The 21,898-nt window shown below is 45.9% G+C and overlaps 1 protein-coding gene across 1 annotated transcript in view; it reads left to right on the top strand.

The window, feature by feature from the left end:
• Nucleotides 1–10,659: 10,659 nt before the first annotated feature.
• The window catches only part of TSKU (tsukushi, small leucine rich proteoglycan), a 36,001-nt gene continuing 24,762 nt past the window's right edge, over nucleotides 10,660–21,898 (top strand). The window contains exon 1 of the mRNA XM_066588279.1: nucleotides 10,660–10,830. The gene's annotated coding sequence lies outside the window, so the exon portion shown is untranslated. The remainder of the gene's footprint in view (nucleotides 10,831–21,898) is intronic.

Raw genomic sequence — 21,898 nt, 5'->3', positions numbered from 1 at the left:
CTCGCATACTGTGTAATGTTCATGCGATCGCGATGCAAGGTTTTCCATTGAAATCAATGGGAAACACTTCCGATCCTCCATAATATGTGAAACTCACGCGAGAGGATCGGAACTTCACCAATGCGAGGGGTTTCTGCGACATCGCGCTCGCCGTGTGTTGGTAGCCTTAAGGGCCTGTCACATGAGCTGATAATTGGGCACGAAGGTTTGACTACCTGATAATCAGCCCACCTGAATGTGTCGCCCATCATGTAACGTTGCATTGGGTGATCGCTTACCATGAGACGCACTGCTGACCGTAATGATATCCTATGGGGACGGATGATCATATGAACGATCGTTCCCCCTAACAGCGCTTGAACTGCCGTGCGAAGGCCAGACGAGGGACGGTCGTGTTGATCGGCCCTCCTAAACCATAAGGCTTAGGCCTTATTCATTCGCATGTATCTTTGTTCCGTATTAGATGTGTATGTTTTGTGTATTATGGACATAAACTCCATTGATTTGCATTGGGTTATTCAGTGTGTTTTTTTAAGGTGTGTAAAAAAAAATTGCAGCGTCTCCTATTTTTTTCGTATTTACAGAAATCACGCATTAAAGTCTATGGAATAGCGTAAAAGCGCAGCAAATTGCATGAGTACTCATCGCGTTTTTACACATGTTGGGAGGAAACGGCGTCTTAAAAAATAGTGACATCAATCAGGCCTTCTTATGGGTTCTGGAAAAAAATGGAAAAAAAAAAAGCATACGCAACAAATGCGCAGTAAAAAGAGTACATATTTCATAGACCGAAATACCCAAATGGCTGCGTGAATAAGCCCTGACCTCGCACGGACCAATTGAAGATTGAGGTAACCCCGCGCCTATTCTGGTCTCTTCTCACTGACCTCAATCACCCATTCAAGTCAGAGTGCAAAAACACGGAGCGCACATGGACTGATGGCGTTTTTGATTCTTACACACCCTTTGTCATGTGACTTTTTCTTAGGTTTCCTACAAGTTGTGACAAAAAATCCATAAATTGGGTTTCTTTCTGTTTTCTTTTTATACGCGAAAAAAAAGGATGAAAGCGGGCAGCACGGGCACGCCGCATTGTAATTGGTCTGTCTCTCACTACCCAAAATCAGACATGCTCATGTGAATGAAGGAGAAGCACTGAGCGAGAAGCCCGCCATCCAGCGGTGAAGTCTGTCAGTATAAACGCTCTGCGCGAGCGCTAACGACCTTAGCGGCGACATCAGCACTCGAACAGTCGTTTAGCCGACATTATTCGGTAGAGAGAACTTCCCAGCGGTCATCTACTTATCATCACAGGAGGGATTACACTGAGAGGTGACACCTATATATAGATAACACAGGAACCACCATACAGTCACAGCTCACCTCCTCCTCCTCTCTGCACAGCTCACAGCTTACATCCTTACCTCAATATTACATGATGGGGAACGTGGGAGCATTAATATTTACTAAAGAGTATTATTATAGAGCCAGGGCATTATTATTGATCAGGAGAATTATTATTGAGCAGGGGCATTATAATTGACTAGTAGCATTATACTCATACTCTATAAAAATGCTCCTAGTCGACAATAATGTCCCGCTCCATAACGCCTATGCTCCAAAATAATGCTTTTAGTTAATAATAAAGCCCCCGCTCGATAAAAATGCCCCTGCTCTATAAGGCCTCATTCAGACGAGCGTGGGTTTTGCGCACACATAATGCACGATTCTAACACAACCAATGGGCTCCTATAGAAGCGTTCATATGTGCGGAATTTGAAGCACGAAAGAGTGCGCACCTAAAAAAGATAGGACATGTGTGTGCGCTGTTGGTGCAACTTTTGCCGGAGTTTCCATTGATTCCTATGAGAGAAGATGTTAATGGAAACTCCTGCACACGGAATAGCTTCTCCGCTGCTTACAGCAGGACATTTATAAGGCACTTCTGGCCAGAAGCACCTTTTAAATGTCCCGCTGTTTACCCCTTAGTCCCCGCGGGGATGAGGGAACTCCCTGAGGGTTCCGTTAATTCCCGTGGGGAGTCCCCTCATCACTGAACACTCTGACAGTACAGTCACAGTGTTCAGAGATGAGGGGTCCGCAGCGGGGACAAAAGAATCCCCTGCCACAGATGTCACAGAGGACTGCTGCTGCTGCTCCATTGAAAGCAATGGGATGAAGGCAACCCCTGCAGTGATGATTTTCGGTGGGAGGGGACTTGAAATATAAGCGCTACCCCAAAAATCATCCGTAGCTGTAGAAAAAAAAAAAAAGTTAACTCACCTAGAAGTGCTGTCTGGCTCTTCTTCCCTTCCCGGCAGTCTTCATCTGTATTCTGGTGGCCAGGGATTGAAAAATCCTCGCCTCCAGAAAGCGCTGCCTCTGATTGGTTGAGCGCTGTGACCAATCACAGCAGCCCTCAGCTGTCATTCAATGAATGGCTGAGAGCTGCCTCTGATTGGCTGAACGCTGTAACCAATCAGAGGCAGCACTTTCTGGAGGCATGGATTTTTCAATCACCGGCCACCAAAATACAGAAGAAGACTGCCGGGAAGGGAAGAAGAGCCGGACAGTGCTTCTAGGTGAGTTAACTTTTTTTTTCTCTACAGCTGGGGATGATTTTCGGGGTAGGGCTTATATTCCCCCCCCCCACACACACACACACACACACACACCCTCAACAATCATCACTGCAGGGTTAACCTTCATCCCATTGCTTTCAATGGGTTGTACCGTGTTTCCCCAAAAATAAGACAGTGTCATATTAATTTTTGTTCAAAAAGGTTTAACTTTTTTACATGTATAGCTGCCAGGACACTATTTAAATTGACTTTTTAATTAACTGTTAGCAGGGCTTAATTTTGGAGTAGGGCTTATATTTCAAACATCCTCAAAAAGCCTGAAAAATCATTTTGCATCCTCAAAAATTGAAAACCATGCTATGTCTTATTTTCAGGGTATGTCTTATTTTCAGGGAAACAGGGTAGCAGCGTAGACCCCATTGATAGCATTGCGGTCCTCTGCCACAGCTGTGGCAGGGGATTCTTTCGTCCCCACTGCAGTCTCATCATCACTGAACACTGTGACACTGCTGTCACAGTCTTCAGTGATGAGGGGACTTTAGTGGAGCAGCTGCTCAGTGCACAGGCACAGTTTCATGCACAAACTTTGCCCGTTCACGCATTTTCCGCATAAGCGCCGAACGCATATAGGCTCGCAAAAAAAGCGCGTTCTTCTGAATGAGGCCTAGTAATACACCTGATTTATAATGCCGTGCTCCATAATAATGCCCCCGCTCAATAAAAATGTCCCTGCTCAACAATAATGCTCCTACTCAATAATGTCCCTAGTCTATAATAATGTCCCTCGTCTATAATAATGCACCCGCTTTATAACGCCCCTGCTCAGTAATAAGGTTTCTAGTTATTAATAAAGCCCTCGTCAATAATAATGCCCCTGCTTAATAATAACGCTCCTAATCAATAATAATGCCCACACTTTATAGTAATGCCCCTCTTAGTTATTAGTAATGCCCCTGCTCAATAATAATGCTTGTGGTATAATGATATTGTGAAAGCGTCACCCAGCTTTCCATGTCAACTTACCATCGCTCTGGACTATGGGCAAGCTGGGTTGAACTCCTCCATATTCCTTCCCCCCTCCCTCACATCTAATGAGGTCTCTGTTGTACATTCGGTTCAGGAAGTCTTTGATCTTGATGGCAATAAAGTAAGCCAGTGACAGGGAGATGTTAATTACCCCCTGCCTACCAAGCGTTGCCGCCTCATGTTTCTCACAGACGGTCTGGCACCGTAACTTGCTAGTGTCCTTATCAAAGGAGAATTCTATAATGGGGACTATGGATTCCCTGAAGGCTCCTTCTCAACACCAGGTACATTTTCAGAACCGTGAGGACAGTGCAGATGTGGCGCAGTTACTCCCGTCACTGTGCGACCCCCGAAACACCCAGAATTGCCTATAGGCGTAGCCGATCATCCATCCCCCATCATGTTTGGTGTCCATGCATAGATAAATTCCTGATATTAAACATGACGACCATATCTTCCCCATTGGAGCGCCTCCTGGGCAAATACGGCCAAAATATTAAATCGGGGTTCCCTCCAGGTGATCTACGCATATACTCAACTTACCTTGGGTGACATCAGAAAAAGGCCAGCGGGGGTGTGGTTCTTCGGAGGCTTTAAAGCTAATTGGGTTCCTTACCCAAAGCGTCAGATCCAAGGAGTGATATCGCATGTCGACTGACCATCTTTCTGTGGTACTCCCCGCATATCAGGACTATTGGAAACAACATAGACTGGTATTTTCTCTTATTTTGTCCGTTTTTATACTGTTTGTGTGTTCTGATATCCTTGTTTGCTGATACACAGGTAGAATAAATTTGATATCAAACACCTCTTGTTGGTATACACTCACTTTTGTGATATCAAGTTATCTCTTTCTATTCACGCCTGGATGATATTCACTAACCCTGGGTTCCCACTAGGCATATTGCCTTCGGAAATCCCGTGGTTTGGCCACAGCCGAAAGCGCGAGATTTCCGACGGGAGAACCGCCGCCGAAAAACCCGCGGCGGCTTTGAAGCGGCCCGGCCGCTCGCTCTTCCGCTGCGGCCGGCGCTCCCATAGAGGAGCCCCAGTTCATACTTATAGGCATATGAACATTAGCTCGGTGAAATACAAAGGTACAAAGGAGATATGCCCCACTCAGGTATTCACAACAGGAAGGAAGGCTGCCTAATTGATTATTAAATCCTCATAGATTCATATACAGATCGGTGGTAAGACTGGAGTATAATAGGCCTATTCTCCTATTGTTTGTAGAGCCTACGTTATCAGCTAGCCTATAGAGATAATGATAGGTGGTTAGAGGGAGATAGCTCCGGCCTTGATGGTAGGTCGGGCAGTAATCCCCGTGACAATGCTCCAAGTCAATAATAATACCCTGCTTAATAATAATGGCCCTTGTCAATAATAATGCCCCCACTCTATAATAATGCCCCATGTCAATAATAATGCCCCATGTCAATAATAATGCCCCCACTCTATAATAATGCCCCATGTCAATAATAATGTCCCTACTCTATAATAATGCCCCATGTCAATAATAATGTCCCTACTCTATAATAATGCCCCCACTCTATAATAATGCCCCATGTCAATAATAATGCCCCCACTCTATAATAATGCTCCATGTCAATAATAATGCCCCATGTCAATAATAATGCCCCATGTCAATAATAATGCCCCCACTCTATAATAATGCCCCCACTCTATAATAATGCCCCCACTCTATAATAATGCCCCATGTCAATAATAATGTCCCTACTCTATAATAATGCCCCATGTCAATAATAATGTCCCTACTCTATAATAATGCCCCCACTCTATAATAATGCCCCCACTCTATAATAATGCCCCATGTCAATAATAATGTCCCCACTCTATAATAATGCCCCCACTCTATAATAATGCCCCATATCAATAATAATGCCCCCACTCTATAATAATGCCCCCACTCTATAATAATGCCCCATGTCAATAATAATGCCCCCACTCTATAATAATGCCCCATGTCAATAATAATGCCCCCACTCTATAATAATGCTCCATGTCAATAATAATGCCCCCACTCTATAATAATGCCCCATGTCAATAATAATGCCCCCACTCTATAATAATGCCCCATATCAATAATAATGCCCCCACTCTATAATAATGCCCCCACTCTATAATAATGCCCCATGTCAATAATAATGTCCCTACTCTATAATAATGCCCCCACTCTATAATAATGCCCCCACTCTATAATAATGCCCCATGTCAATAAAATGCCCCCACTCTATAATAATGCTCCATGTCAATAATAATGTCCCTACTCTATAATAATGCCCCCACTCTATAATAATGCCCCCACTCTATAATAATGCCCCATGTCAATAATAATGTCCCCACTCTATAATAATGCCCCCACTCTATAATAATGCCCCATATCAATAATAATGCCCCCACTCTATAATAATGCCCCCACTCTATAATAATGCCCCATGTCAATAATAATGCCCCATGTCAATAATAATGCCCCCACTCTATAATAATGCCCCATGTCAATAATAATGCCCCCACTCTATAATAATGCTCCATGTCAATAATAATGCCCCCACTCTATAATAATGCCCCATGTCAATAATAATGCCCCCACTCTATAATAATGCCCCATATCAATAATAATGCCCCCACTCTATAATAATGCCCCATGTCAATAATAATGTCCCTACTCTATAATAATGCCCCCACTCTATAATAATGCCCCATGTCAATAAAATGCCCCCACTCTATAATAATGCCCCATGTCAATAATAATGCCCCCACTCTATAATAATGCCCCCACTCTATAATAATGCCCCATGTCAATAATAATGTCCCCACTCTATAATAATGCCCCCACTCTATAATAATGCCCCATATCAATAATAATGCCCCCACTCTATAATAATGCCCCATGTCAATAATAATGCCCCATGTCAATAATAATGCCCCCACTCTATAATAATGCCCCATGTCAATAATAATGCCCCATGTCAATAATAATGCCCCAACTCTATAATAATGCCCCCGCTCTATAATAATGCCCCCACTCTATAATAATGCCCCATGTCAATAATAATGCCCCCACTCTATAATAATGCCCCATGTCAATAATAATGCCCCATGTCAATAATAATGCCCCCACTCTATAATAATGCCCCATGTCAATAATAATGCCCCCACTCTATAAAAATGCCTGATGTCAATAATAATGCCCCCTCTTTATAATAATGCTCCTAGGCCTAGCCAATAATAATACCTCTGTTTAATAATAATGCCTCTGCTCAATTTTAACACTCTTAGTCAATAATAATGGGAATCACAGAAGGCAGAGAAAATCCTAATTACCTCAAAAACTTCTTCACAAAATAGGATTAAAATAGGATTAAAAAATAAACTTTATCGATTTACATTAAAACCAGAGCAATTTGGCAATTAGTGCCGGCTAAAGATACAACACTGAGGAGAGGGGAGCCCAGGTACGGACGCGTCCACCGATATCTCCCTAGAGCAGGGATTCCTACCTCCAAAAATGATGCTACACTTAGGAGAGGCCCCTTCAGCGAAAGGCAGTCACCAGAAATGCTGCGGCCTCAGGGGTCTCATCCCAAGAGAAAATCAGTAAAGGTGAAAAGGTGGAAGAAAATCTATTATGACCGCAGAGGCATCAGATATTGTGGCTCCCAAAGGCTACTTCACTAGATTGCTCTAGATTCTTGGTGGATACAAGCTGCTAGCCAGGCTGAGTAATGACATAGCATGACCCACCTCACAAAGTGCCACCATATATCTATAGACCCTCATCCTCCATGCAGACCCAAAGTGAGTGCCAGCCCAATGGATACTAACTAGGCATGACGCTCACAGATGGGCTCCAATATTATGTCAAAGACTCTAGCTATGATGGCTGATCTGATTACTGGCTAGACTTAGCACTGACTTAGCATAGCCCATCTATAAGATACCTGGTGTCTATGGATACTTACTGTGTGTAACACTCACAAATGGAGTCCAACGTGTTATAAAAGGTTCAGAATACCACCATGTATCCACGGACTTGATCTAAATCCTTAGTGGAAAACCAAAGTCACTGCCAGCCAAAATAGATGCTGACTGTGCGTAACGCCCACCAATGGATTCCAGCGCATTAAATAAGACTCAACGTGTTTCTAAAATGCAGATAAATACTCTTTCATCAGGAGTCTAAAGCTAGGTAGAGAAGATAATGTTATCTGTTCTATTAGCTGGCAGGATACACTAAAGCTTAGTAAGTCAATCTTCATGCCCCGACATCTGGCTGAATAGACGGAGTGAACAAAAGCTTAGTAGATCATTGTGACTGCCCGGATAACCAGCAACATAGAGAGTCAAAGTGTCCCGTCTATCAGACTTACCTGCTACCAATAGACAGGACATTAGCTTAAGTAAACACTGAATATGTTGTTTGCTCAGGTGGGCAAGTGTTTATGCGAGGAATCTCTGGCCGGCAGGTTTTTAATTTAGTGGGAAGGAAATCCCTTGTCTTCTGCTGTGAGTAAACACATATTTATTGTCTTTTAGCAGGGCTAACAATCACCCCTCCACTCAAGTCTTTTAGTCTTTTAAAGACTGAATGAATGCCATTTAAAGGGAATGAATAATGAACTACCTAATGACTATTTTTAAGCTGGCTGAAACTCAGCAATAAGTGACAAGTGAAAGAATACTGCCTGATGGCCGCGCGTTTACACGTAACGATTACTGCTCACTTTCAATCATTTGAACAAATTTTGAGCGATAATCGTTGCGTGTAAATGGTCCTTTAGACTCCTGATGAATGAGTATCCGCATCTTAGAAACGCGCAAATCCTATTTTATGTGTTGGAATTAGAGATGAACGAGCATACTCGTTAAGGGCAATTACTCGAGCGAGCATTGTCCTTAGCGAGTACCTGCCCGCTCGGAAGAAAAGGTTCGGGTGCCGGCGGGGAAGAGCGGTGACTTGCGGGGGAGAGCGCGGGGGGGGCAGAGGGGAGATCTCTCCCTCGCTCTCTTCCCCCGGTTCCCCCTGCTCACTCCCGCAACTCACCGCTCTTCCCCGTCGGCACCCGAATCTTTTCTTCCAAGCGGGCAGGTACTCGCTAAGGACAATGCTCACTCATCTCTAGTTGGAATCCATTTGTGGGTGTTGCGCACAGTAAGTACCCATCTTTGGCTGGCACTCAGTCTGGGTTTCCACTGATGATTTAGAGTAAATCCATAGACACCAGATATCTTATAGATGGGCTATTCTAAGTCAGTGCTAAGTGCTAAGTGCTGGCCAGTAATCAGATCAGCCACCATAGCTAGAGTCGTTGACATAATATTGGAGCCCATCTGTGAGCGTCATGCCTAGTTAGTATCCATTGGGCTGGCCCTCACTTTGGGTCTGCATGGAGGATGAGGGTCTATAGATATATGGTGGCACTTTGTGAGGTAGGTCATGCTATGTCATTACTCAGCCTGGCTAGCAGCTTGTATCCACCAAGAATCTAGAGGAATCTAGTGAAGTAGCCTTTGGGAGCCACAATATCTGATGCCTCTGCGGTCATAATAGATTTTCTTCCACCTTTTCACCTTTACTGCTTTTCTCTTGGGATGAGACCCCTGAGGCCGCAGCATTTCTGGTGACTGCCTTTCGCTGAAGGGGCCTCTCCTAAGTGTAGCATCATTTTTGGAGGTAATAATACGTGCTCTAGGGAGATATCGGTGGACGCGTCCATACCTGGGCTCCCCTCTCCTCAGTCTGGCACTAATTGCCAACTTGCTCAGTTCAGTCGAAGTCGATAAAGGTTGTTTTTTATTCCTATTTTGTGAAGAAATGCTCAATAATAATGCTTCGAGTCAATAACAACGCCCGCAGTCTATAATACTGTCCCTGCTCAATGCATTATGGACTAGGAGCATTATTAGTGAGCAGGGGCATGGTTATAGAGCGGCGGGATTATTATGGACCAGCAGCATTGTTATTGACTACGGGCATTATTATAGCATGGATGAATTATTATTTACGAGCAGAGACATCGCTATTGACTAGGAGCATTATAATTTAGCAGTGGCATTATTATAGACCGTGGGCATTATTATTGACCAGCAGCACTATTATAGACTGGGGACATTATTTTAGACCGTGGGCATTATTATTGACTAGTAGCACTATTATTGAGCAGGAGAATTATTATAGATTGGATCATTGTTATTAATAGACTGTTGGTATTATTATTGACCAGTGGCATGGTTATAGAGTGGGTACATTATTACTGACTAGTAGTATTACTTTTAACGAGGAGCTTTATAATTGAGATGGGGCATTGTTATAGATCGTAGGCATTATTATTGAGCAGCGGCGTTTTTACTGACTAAGAGCATCATAATTGACTAGAAGCATTATTATTGACCAGCGGTATTATTATAGAGTGGGCGTGTTATTATTGACGAGGAGCATTTATATTAAGCAGGTGCATTACTATTGACTAGAAGCATTAATATTGACTTTGGGCATTATACGAGTGGGGGCGTTATTACTGACTAGGATTATTACTATTGCTAGGCGCATTTTTATTGACTAGAGCATTATTACTGATCGGGGGCATTGTTATTAAGCATTATTAGAGAGCGAGACATTATTTTTGAGTGAGGGCATTATCACTGAGGGGGTAATGCTTAGGGTATTATTAGTAAGCGGGGTAGGGGTGGGGCACAAATAATACTCTGAGGGGGCACAAAGTGTGGGCTTTAACATTAAAGGGGTATAGCCTAATGTAGAACGTTTGCCCCTCTGCATGAACTGTCCCCATTCTCATTGCTGGGGGTGTGGCCTAACATACAATCCGCATTGAAGGGGATCGTCCTGGTCGGGGATTTCTATTAAAACTTTTTCTTCTTTTGGTAAGATTTCAAATTGCAGAAAAACAGCAAAAAAAAAAAAAAAGCAAATCGAAAAAAAGAAGTGGTGCGCGTGAAGGGTTAAAGAGCCGGCGTGGTGACGGTGCCTGGGCAGCGCTGTGTGCGCCTCCCCCCAGCCCCGCTCTTCGCAGACGCTCCCTTATGAGCAGGCACTCCACTAGTGTGCAGGAGAATGCAGGGCTGACTCCACAGGCAGCAGCACTCACACTCCGGGGAGGGAGCCTATAAAGGAGAGCCGCGCACACAGGATGACACACGACTGAGGACCCTGCTGCTCCCCGGATCCGGCTCCGTGCAGGTAAGAGGCGCTGGGCGGCTGCGCCCTGGACACCCCTCATTGTGCTGGGGGAGGACTACAAGCTCCAGCCTGCCTTGGGACACTTCTCTGCCGTCTCCTGCTAACTTCAATGCCTCCTAAGCACTGGATTAACCCCTGCGTGGCTCCACTAACTTCAATGCTTTCTAGGCGCTGGATTAACCCCTGCTTCACTGGCTTGGCTCCACTAACTTTCTGCCCACTACCTGTAACCCCTGCATGGTTTCACTAACTTCAATGCAGCCCTCGTTTATATTGGATTAACCCTCTACTTGCTGCACTCTAACTATACATTGGATTAACCCCTACATGGCTCCACTAACTTCAATGCTTCCTTTACATTGGATTAACCTCTCCATCACTGCCATGGCTTCACCAACTTTCTATACACTGCATGTAACCCTTCCCTAACCACAATGTAACCCCCCCTATACCTTGGATTAACCCTCTACTAGCCACACTCTTCCTATACACTGTGTTACCAAGCAGAGGGATCACTAATGTCCATCAGTCCCTCTTATAAAGGACTTTTAAAGCCTGGAGACCACACATGGCTTTACTAACTCCAGGCTTCCTGTGTAAAGGGTTAACCCTTTATCCACACATAGCTGCACTATTCCTATACATTGTGTGAATTTAACCCCCTGCATACCACATATGGGTGGACTAAAGCTACTATACACTGTTTAACATTTGTAGGGGTTCACTTAATTTCATATGTATCTCTTCTATAAACTTGCTTTAATCCCTGCACTGATTACTATACATTGTATTAACCCCTTAATGCAGTGCATGCCTGTACTGTCCTTCGCACTCTTCCTATGCATTGTATTAACCCCTACATACCACACATTAAGTTTAACCTTTGCATTGGAGGCAGGGGTTCCCCTACTTTTCTCTAACTTCTGCACATTGTACTACTATCTCCACTGCACTCTCTATATGTTGTATTAACCCCTGATGGGCAGGCATGTGAGTTCATCAACTTCTGTGCAAGCTCCTTATGCATCCCTTGGGCCTCATTCACACGGACATATGCATATTCTGTTTGTAAACTACACAGCGTTGTTACTTTGTGTATATATGCATTTTTTTTTCTGCGCACGTGTTGCATCCGTATTCATGGCTTTTTTTTTTTTTAACATGTACAGGAGAGCCAAATTTGTTACCCTTTTTTTTTTTTTTCTTTTTTCAACCTGTCTCCTAGCAACATATGCAAAAACCCCCACAGCCAATATGCATGTAACATGCGAGTTGGCCATGTAGTTTGTGCACCCAATAGACCTGAATGGGCCTTTTGCGTACCTAAGACATGCGGCAATCTTTTTCACATGCATGTTTGAATACCCCAATGCAAGTCAGTGGGGCTTATGCTGTCTTTCTACACACGTGTATGAAAAAGGAGGGCGTGATACGGCCTGAAAACACGTCCATGACTGAGCCCTTGCGATCATAGTTCTTCTACCTTCCATGGACTACATTAACCCCTACATGTCTTCATTAGCATTAATTCACGTTTTAATATATATTGCAATTAACTCCTTAGCACCTCGCATGTCTATCTCCCCTCTTCTCTACATTACATTTAACCCCTGCTAGCTCCCATAGATTCCTCCTATACACTACATTTACTCCCTATAGGGCACATAGCAGCTGTATGCATTGGAGGTAGGAGGCACCAGCCATGACCTGTGTATTTCCTTATGTCTGGGGGTGTTTTGAGTGTTAGTAAATATCATTTGCAACTTTGTATCCAGTTGTTGCCATTCACGTTGCACTGATGTGACTTCTTAGGACTCTGAACCTATACAATATTTATTCTGGTTTCATAATAACCTGGCATCCATAAATTATTAACTATAGACCGTTCTTGTCCTTGGAGTACCTGGCAGGGAATAACGGTTAATAACCCCAAAAGTTGTCTTGGCTCAGCCGGGTTCATGCGTTCCAGCAAGTTGGAGCTGACTAGTTGCGTCCACATCTGTACTAAACTTTACGCTCTTCTGGCTTGGAAAAACAAAGTGGGATCTGCCTTCTGATGGACCCAAAGGGTGTAGAATGGCCTTTATTGACTATAATGGGGTCTGTCCAGCTTCCGTTATGCCCTTTGAATGTTTCACGGCACAAGTGACACAGCGTTCTGCGTTACATCGTATGGGAGCGCTAGACTATCTATGCCAGAGGCTCCAAACAGCTGTGAGTCTATTCCTTGCATTGGACATTGGGGTATGTTCACACCTGCGTTCGGGGTCCTGTTTTCCTGTTCCGTTATGGAAGCAGGAAAGGGGAATCCCCTGGCCAAATGGATCAGTCTTATGATGGAACTGAACGGACCCCACCGACTAGAAGGGGTCACTTTGGTTTCCATTCGGCTGCCTGGCATTTTACCAGTTGAAAGTCCTTCATGCAGAACTTTTTCTTCTGGCATTTTATGCCGGATCTGCAGGGGAACTTCTGAATGCAGATGTGAACTTGGCCTAAAGGCCCATTTAGACAGGATTGTCACTCAAAAGCCACCTTTGAGTAATCGTTGCATCTAAATGCGCAGCCATCATTCACTGTTTGTTCACTGCTCATTTCTAGCCAGCAGGTGGTGCTGATGGCAATCTTTCAGCTGGTATCCCACTGGCAGTTCTCAGCGGGACACCAGCTGAAAGCTCAGAGAACAGTGCAGCTGTTTGAATATACAAAACAGCTGCTTTGTTCTCGGAGCTATCGCTGTGGTATCCCGCTCTGCCTGCGTTAACTCTTTAGTAGCTAATTGGCTATTTAGTATTATGCAAAGATGATTTCTCAAAACAGTCACTCAAACGGAATCTTGAGCGATTTATGGTTCCGTGTAAATGGGCCTTAAGCGGCACCATGTGTCTGGCAGTTAGCACCCATTATAGTCTGCTTTATATATTAAAGGGAACTTGCCACCAGCTATTGATCTCTATGGGAGTGCACATACCTTGCAGCTTTGCATGTTCCACATGCCGACTTTTGGGAGTGACAGTACAGACATTGGGAGGTGGGTAAGTATAAAAAAAAATACCTCCCCGGGCTCCTGAGAACCTGCCCCATGAGCATCATAATTTAGCTTGTGGTTCTTGAAGTCAGTGACAGGTTCTCTTTAAGGGGGGAGTCAAATGTGATTTCTATCAGTTAAATGGGGACCTTTCTCATGTACATAATATTTCTACAAGCTGCACCTTAATCAATCTGCTGCAGCTTTCCACTCCATAACCTGCATGAATCATGTGGATTTTGGTGCAGAATCTTCTGTGTCTTAGTCTAAACTTGGCCCAATATTGCACTCGGCAGCAACACTCGTTTTAACCACGGATTAAGGAAATTTTCAGGTATTGCTTCTGTGACATTCCAATCCTCTTATGCGAGTTTCATGGTAGCCATGCAATGTATTTAAGGTTCCATTGAAATCAATAGGAACGTGAATAAACTAGGACCCGAAAAGACTCTGCAGGTCGTGCTTTTTCTTCCGTCCAAAAGATGGAAAGCAGTTGGACCCAATTAGTCAGTGGGGTCCGTCAGGTGCTGTTCGGTTCCGTCCAGAGACGCAACCGTTTGGCCATAGAGATTCCCCTTTCTTGCTCTCGAATGAAGCAGGAGACTGGAATCCCTAACAGATGGAGAGTTTGTATATCTGTTTGCGGCTTTCTAAAAAAAGTCATCTGCACCGTGTGATCCCGCTCTTCCCCAATAATTGTCTGTGACCAATCTGCCCAGAAAGGTCCTGGACTATGTGACCCACATATACCTCCGAAGACTCGCCTGACAATTGGGCCGTGTGAAAGGACCGATGATCGGCCGGCTAATTGGTGAACGTGACTATTTTGCTGATTGGCAGTACCTTGAACAGAGATGTATAGCGGGTCTGTGAGGAAGAGCGATCCTACTGGTGATCATTCGTCACTAGAAGGTGATTCTCTGCACTGTTGATCAGCCGGCGGTCGGTCCGCGCTCGTTATGTCGGGCCACACATTCAGCTGCTCTAAAAGGCCCTTAATGCCATAGAAAGTGATCAGTTAAGGGGATGGGATAGGGAATGTGCGGTCAGAGTAGGGGTATGTCATACAGGGTGCACGGTCCACAGATTGGGGTATGTTTTCTGCTGCGGTTTGTTGCTGACACGCATGCAGAATCTGCCCCGGCAATGGGCAAAATCCGCTTGCAGAATTCTGATCTTGACAATCACGCTTCCACATCAAGAAGCTTCCGCACGCGGATCTTTTCCATTGACAGGGCAAATTCTGCATTCGGATCTGTACTAAAAGCTGTCAGGGAGCCCTGGATTTTCCTGAAGTGTTGTAGGCGGAACGCGCCGTGGATAAATGGGTGCTGAATTCCTCCATGTGAACGTAGCAGTACAATAGCAACAGTGTCAATGGGATTCCTGGCTGGAGATCGACATGCGGTGCAGCATGGCAATTAGTTGCAGCGGATTTGTAGTACGGATTCCATCTCTATAAACAAGGGGGCGCTCTCTGCTTCAAGGTCCGTAGTAATAATCTACACCAAATAGTGTTGATTTTGCACTGCAGATCTGCTGCGGATCTCTATATTCCACCCTGTTGGGCACACCCAAAAGGTGAGGTTAGTCATTGGACCCCACTGACGACAGCGGGATGGATGACTCTCTAATGCATTTGGGAGCGGCTCAACCTTCCTGGACAGATGATATTTGGGGGGGGAGAAGGATCAGGGATGGTACTTTTCAATATCTGATGCTATTGTTCCACATGAGATAAGCTGCTTACCTCCCTAAACACACGTTTAGCTCATGAATGAACGATCTGTTTACCCCGGGTCACCCGTATGCACCAGTTGTTGAAGGTGTATGTGCAGCTTTAGGCCAGCCCTGTGGGGGTGTTGGGGTGGCTTCACATCTGCGCTCGGCTCTTCTTTCCTGCTTCATTCATGGAGCAAGAAAGGGGAATCCGTGTGGCCGAATGGCTCCGTCTTGGGAAGGAACCGAACAGCGCTGGACAGACCCCATTGTCTGTAATGGGGTCTTTCCACTCAGCTGCCCGGCTTTTAGCTGGAAGTAAAATTGCTGAATGCAACGGGTTTTTCTTTCGGTATCTTGTGGGAGAACCTCCAAACAAAGGTCCCAGCGCAAGTGTGAACCCACCCTTAGGCCACTCACAGGTGTTTAATTACAGCATTTAGCGCAAATTGCACTAAGCCTCCTCCATTCATTTCAATGGGGCTTCTCAGACGAGCGTTTTAGCGCAGAGTTTCAGCCATTCGCTATATCGAACGCTGTATGTGCTATCATTTTTTTTTTTTTTTTTTGTGGTGTTGTAGCGCTTCTTAACAGACTGCATCGCCCATTGAAGTGAGTGGGGTGAGTAATATGCGGTGTACAGCGTTCCACACCACTTAAAAACACGGTAACACAAGCAAACTCTCACAACAACGCTGTACAAAGCAGCTCTGCCCGCAGTAAAAACACGAGGTGGAAAATCGCAGCATTTGTACAAACCCCTGCGGCCGCTCCCGCACACAGCGTTGGTAAAACAGCACATTTCAAACAGCACTTTACCGCGACTTTGATTGGTGTTTTTGACAGCGCTTTTTAACGCGCCCCATCATTGTGATGGGTGACGAGGTGTTAAAAAAAAAACTCACGAAAATAGAACAGACAGTGCCTGAAACGCGTGGCGTTACAAATGACACATTTGCGCGCAGGTCTGCAAGGCCTTATCGAAGTCAATGGGAGTCTTGCACCCTGATTAGCGTGGCGCTCGGACGCCGGTGAGGGCAGCGCAGTCTGTAGCTGTCTCTACAGTTCAGGTGTTGCCCGGGTTTGGTGTTGGATGATGATGTTGCTTATTTATTAGTAAATGGGATTCGCACCTTTGTTTTGAGTTTTTGGACTTTAGTGGTGATATAAAGGGCCCAAGAGCTGACAGTCGGCTTGCAGGATCATGATGTGGGCAGGGTGGGAGTTGTGCTTTCTGACCCTCCACTGGTTGTCTGTATAGTAAAGACCTTTGTGGTTAATTTCTTTTTCCTCATCTCTTGAGTTGAAATTGCCACGGCTGCAAGTAATTTGATCAGTCGCTGCGTTAACCAGTCCCCCCTCCTCCTCCTCGGCTGCTCTATGGCAAAACTTTGCAGGAGTCAAACTGCTGCACAACTTTCCAAATGAAGTGAATTGGCGATATGGCAGAGTAGGGCGCGTTCCTCTGTGTGGTGTTCTAATGATGTAGCAGAGCTGAGGTTGTCATTTAACCTTTTGGAGGCAATCAAGAGGATCTATAGAAGATGAGAAAGCGGCTCAGCTACATCTATGGCTTACTATAGTGCATTGGATGTAATGAAGAGAGAAAGGAGTGTCGGCCCTGCTGTAGCAATGCCCATAGGCAGGAGGGAGATGGATGCTTGGGGCACACAGAGATCAGGGGTGGACAACCACTTTGCCCACAAATGACCAACCAAGTAAACTTCAATCGCCTACCTGCAGTGGTCAGTGGCCACATGAATCACTGGAAGGTCATGCGTCCGGCCGCACCGTGAGTCTCCTCCCTTAGAGCCTGTTCACACAGCGTTCTTGTGCGTGGCTCCTCAGCCGAAATCTAAGAGGGTAGTTTATTCAATGTGGATTTTTTTCCGTGGGCGGATTTGAAACCTGTGTCATGGGGTAAAGAAGACGGATGTGTCGGCTCTTGCTGGTTTTTCACACAGAAACCGCTTGGTGATCTGCAGGCAGATTTGGCTCCCTTCATTCGATATGACTGGTATTGGATACCACATATGACATAAGTCTGTGGTTTTACCACTTAGACCCCCACTGATCCCAAGAATTGTTGTCCCATGTCCTCTCCTACGGACTTGCTGCACCCTCCCAGCCGCAGGGACTCCAGATTGAATGGGTCGGCGGTCGCACATACGCGGTGTTACTCCATTCATTTCAACAGGGTTGACAAAAATTATATAGTACAAGCAGTCTGCTATCCCAGGGCAGTCCCACTGGGTACTGTTGTACCTTCATGCCACCAGAAGCTAGCAGTTTGACAGGGTTTAGATGAACGCCCCTGTCACACCCCTAGCTCCTGATTTGCTGCCGACCCAGCACCTAGCTGGGTATTTATTTTACTGATCTTGGAAGGATGAGTCAACCTTGAGTCAGCTACTTGAACCATTGGGGGATTGAACTCGCAACCTTCAAGTCATAAGCGAGAGCTTAGGACTGCATTTCTGCTGCCTTAACTTGAGGCCAAACTCTGGCCAGAACATGCCATGTGCACTTCAGAAATATTGCTAAAACCTGGCCATTTTCACCATGGACACGCTAAAGACACTCGTTATCGCCTTCATCTATTCCCAATTGACTACTGCAACTCAATGCTCATTGGCCTTCTCTGCACCAGACTCTCCCCTCTCCAATCCTTACTAAGGCCTCATGTCCACGGGCAAAAGAAGAGTTAAAATCCGCAGCGGATTTTAACTCTTCTCCCGCGCGCGGATCCGCATCCCATAGGGATGCATTGACCACCCGCGGGTAGATAAATACCCGCGGATGGTCAATAAAAGTGATTTTAAAAAAATGGAGCATGAAAAAATCTGGACCATGCTCCATATTTGTGCGGGTCTCCCGCGGGCTTCTATTGAAGCCTATGGAAGCCGTCCGGATCCGCGGGAGACCAAAATAGGAATTTACTCACCCGCTCCGGTTCTTCCCTTTGCAGCGGCTTCATCTTCTCTCCGTCGCGGCCGGATCTTTTTTTCTTCGGGCCGGCGTATGCGCGGTGCACGCAACCGACGTCATCCTGCGCATCCGCCGGGCCGAAGAAAGAAGATCCGGCCGCGACGCAGAGAAGATGACGCGGCGAAGGGAAGATCCGGAGCGGGCGAGAGGTAAGTTTATTCTTATTTTCAGCCCTCATGTCCACGGGCAGGAGGGACCCGCTACGGATTCTCCATGAAGAATCCGTAGCGGGACTGATTTTTTTTTCCCCGTGGACATGAGGCCTAAATGCGGCAGCCAGACTCTTCTTCCTGTCCAGCTGTTTCTCAGATGCCCCTGCACTATGCCAGTCCCTGCACTGGCGGCCCATACATTACAGAACTGAATTCAAACTCCTCACCTTCACCCACAAAGCTCTCCATGGCGCCGCGCCACCGTACGTCGCTTCCCTCCTGTCTGTACATCACCCATCCTGCACGCTTCGCTCTGCTAACACTCTCAGACTAAACGCCCCTTAGACTCGTTCCTTACATGCTCGCCTGTAACATCTCTCCAGAGGAGCACCAGTCCTCTGGAACGCTCTACCCCAAAACATCCGGGCAATCCCCGATGCACAGAACTTCAGACGTGCCTTAAAAACGCACCTCTTCGGGGAGGCATCTACCCTGCCCCACCCTAGGGCTCCCCACATCTTCTATCGTGCCTATAAATCTCCTCCCCTGTACCTCATGTGTCGCCCCCACCCTATTAGTTCCAAATAATTGAATACCCCATGTAAACGTCTGGTTTGTGCTCCCCGGGCGCTGAAAGCGCTGCGGAATAAGTGGGCGCTCTACAAATAAATCTCTTCATGCCTTGCCCTTAGTACTGATGGTGTATCGGGTCTCATGCCCGTGTGGTACACAAGTACTGCTATACATACAAACGGCAGGTTAGTCGGCATAACGGACTATTTCCAACTGTCGGGGGCAAAAATAAGGTGCTGGTGCAGAACTCAGCAGACCTAATGGGTGAGAAGTAAAGGCTACATCTGGTATACGGGCATTGGGCCTGATCAGCCCTCTGCTGGTGGGAAGACTGATGTATCCAGTGCTGTTTGTATCTTATTGGTAACCAGGGTTACATGCGGTCGGCCTTATTATTGGGACTTAAGTGTTTGTTTTGTTACCAAGTGTTTCAATAAACTTTGATATTTATTTCCTCTGTCGGGCGGCTGCAGATGAGTGTATGTGGCCCGTATTTTGCAGATGGCGCAAATGCTGATGCATGGCTGTCTTTTTTTTTTTTTTTTTTTTTTTTTTCCCTCTTCGGCCATATTTTTTAAAAAGTAGCATTACCCATTTCTTGCACATTTGCCTTTATATTCTTCACTATTGGGCAAATACAGATCGGTATCATTTCAGTAAAAAGTGAAGGCCCTTTTAGATGGAACGATAATCGCGGAGTCCGGCCGCGGGGCAGCGAACAAGCGATATCCTTTACTTCTCATTTGACCATTATCTGCAGGCATAAACCCATCGTTATGTCGCTCCCGTATCGCTCGGGTTAATCGGCGCTCGTTCAGTCGCTCTCACTTGTACAGCGAATGTGACATGCTGAATGATTCTCGTTTGACGGAGCCGGCGATGTATCTGCGGCCCGAGAGAAGGAGCGAACGGACTGCGTTCTCTCAGAACCCAAACCGTATGGAGGCACATAGTGGTGACAGACTGACAACCTACAGATGTGATGTCATCCGAAACGCGTCCGGAATGCTCTACCATAGTAAGAGCTGGCTCACTCTGGCGTTGGCGCACTTTGGCGTATTTGCACATCAAATCAAATCAATGGGACTTTCTTCTTTTTAAAAAACCGTTGGGAATACACGCAAAAAACACGCGGAGCCCTTACTGTGCTTGTTCTGGAGCATCACGTGTATTTCATGCGCCGGTTCTTTTTACGTGTTCTGTATGCCTGTTAACCATTGAGTGCCCGCTACACTTCATTCGGCTTCGGTGTGTACCCTGGCTTGGGCATCTCCCGCTAAGCATTTCAGCAGCACAAATCGGAATTCAGGCTGATATTGTACCAAACCCTCAGCAGTGCAACTGGCCCTGCAAACTAGGAGGTCATTAGGGAACTGTTTTAAGAACTTCCAAAAAGTTTGTATCCCTTTTTGCTGAAAAAACTGCAACAAAAAACGCATCCCCCACTTTGCTTGGGTTGCCAGTCCTGATCACACAACCAGAGGGTTTGTTACAATGTATCAGTGGAGGGAGAAACTGCTTGGAGCCCAGGACAGAATACTTGTGCTGCTGCATAGCTCAGTTTGCTATGTTGTACTAGACAATCCTCTGAGAACTAAACATTTGGGTTTTCTACAGGCTTCCATTCACTAACAGCAAGCGGAGATCTTGAAAATGCTGATTAAACACAAGTATATTAGAAAGTTGCCGGGATGATGTATCCAGTCGGCCACATGATCCGCCTGGGATTCAACTTGCAACTTCCTTTGCTGTAGAAGCCAGTGGGCTGTAACATTGATGGTAGTCCTCCCCCTCTCCAGCCCATCCCCCAATAGTTAGAGCCACCAAGTGGTTACCTTACACTGTACTAGAACTCCTCTTCAGTTCAGGCCATTGCTTAATGGTGAATCTTTACTTTCCCCCATTGCATAAATCCCCCCCACCCCCGTCATTACATATTCCAGGCTTGTTACATTAGCCACGAGCGCGATCTCACAGCTGCGATCCCCAGAGCATATTTCTAGAATTACAATATTCCCCAAAAATCCGCTTTTCATCTATTCCGGACAGCGGTGGCCACAAAGAGGGAGTGTGGGGGATGGGACTGCAGATCCGTCATTGTATTCTGCTGGACACTCAGCCTTGTTCTTGCTACAAAGACTGTTTGTTCACTGCTAAACAGAAACCCAACTTTACCGCTTCCTGATGGGCAGATGTGCCGCTACGAGGAAAGAACACTGGTAGCCGGTAGACTGGTCACGGAGGACTGTGGGAAAGTGGTGTGACGACCCTCGTGGTAAGTGTGGATGGTTGTCGGACGCACAGAACCCAGAAATGGCTACGGAGGACTTCTACAGCGTGATGGACCACTTTTTTGCAAGTCGCGTCTAACATTTTACCGAGTCATGTGACTAAAGGCTGCGGGTGCTTTTACATGGGCCGAGAATCGCTGTATGTGGATGAGCGATCGTTAATGTGCTTGTTCGAAAATTCCATCTTTATTCACTGAGATTTGTGAGCATACCCTTCATGGGGCCTCCTGGGTGACCCCGGTATTTTCCTTCCTAGTCCACCTCCCCTCCCCCCTCCTCATGACCAGCATACCCTTCATGGGGCCTCCTGGGTGACC

The sequence above is a fragment of the Eleutherodactylus coqui genome, chromosome 1 (assembly GCF_035609145.1).
Source record: "Eleutherodactylus coqui strain aEleCoq1 chromosome 1, aEleCoq1.hap1, whole genome shotgun sequence".
Taxonomy (NCBI): domain Eukaryota; kingdom Metazoa; phylum Chordata; class Amphibia; order Anura; family Eleutherodactylidae; genus Eleutherodactylus; species Eleutherodactylus coqui.
Note: the sequence above shows the minus strand (reverse complement) of the source record. Positions and strands in the feature narration are given on the sequence as shown.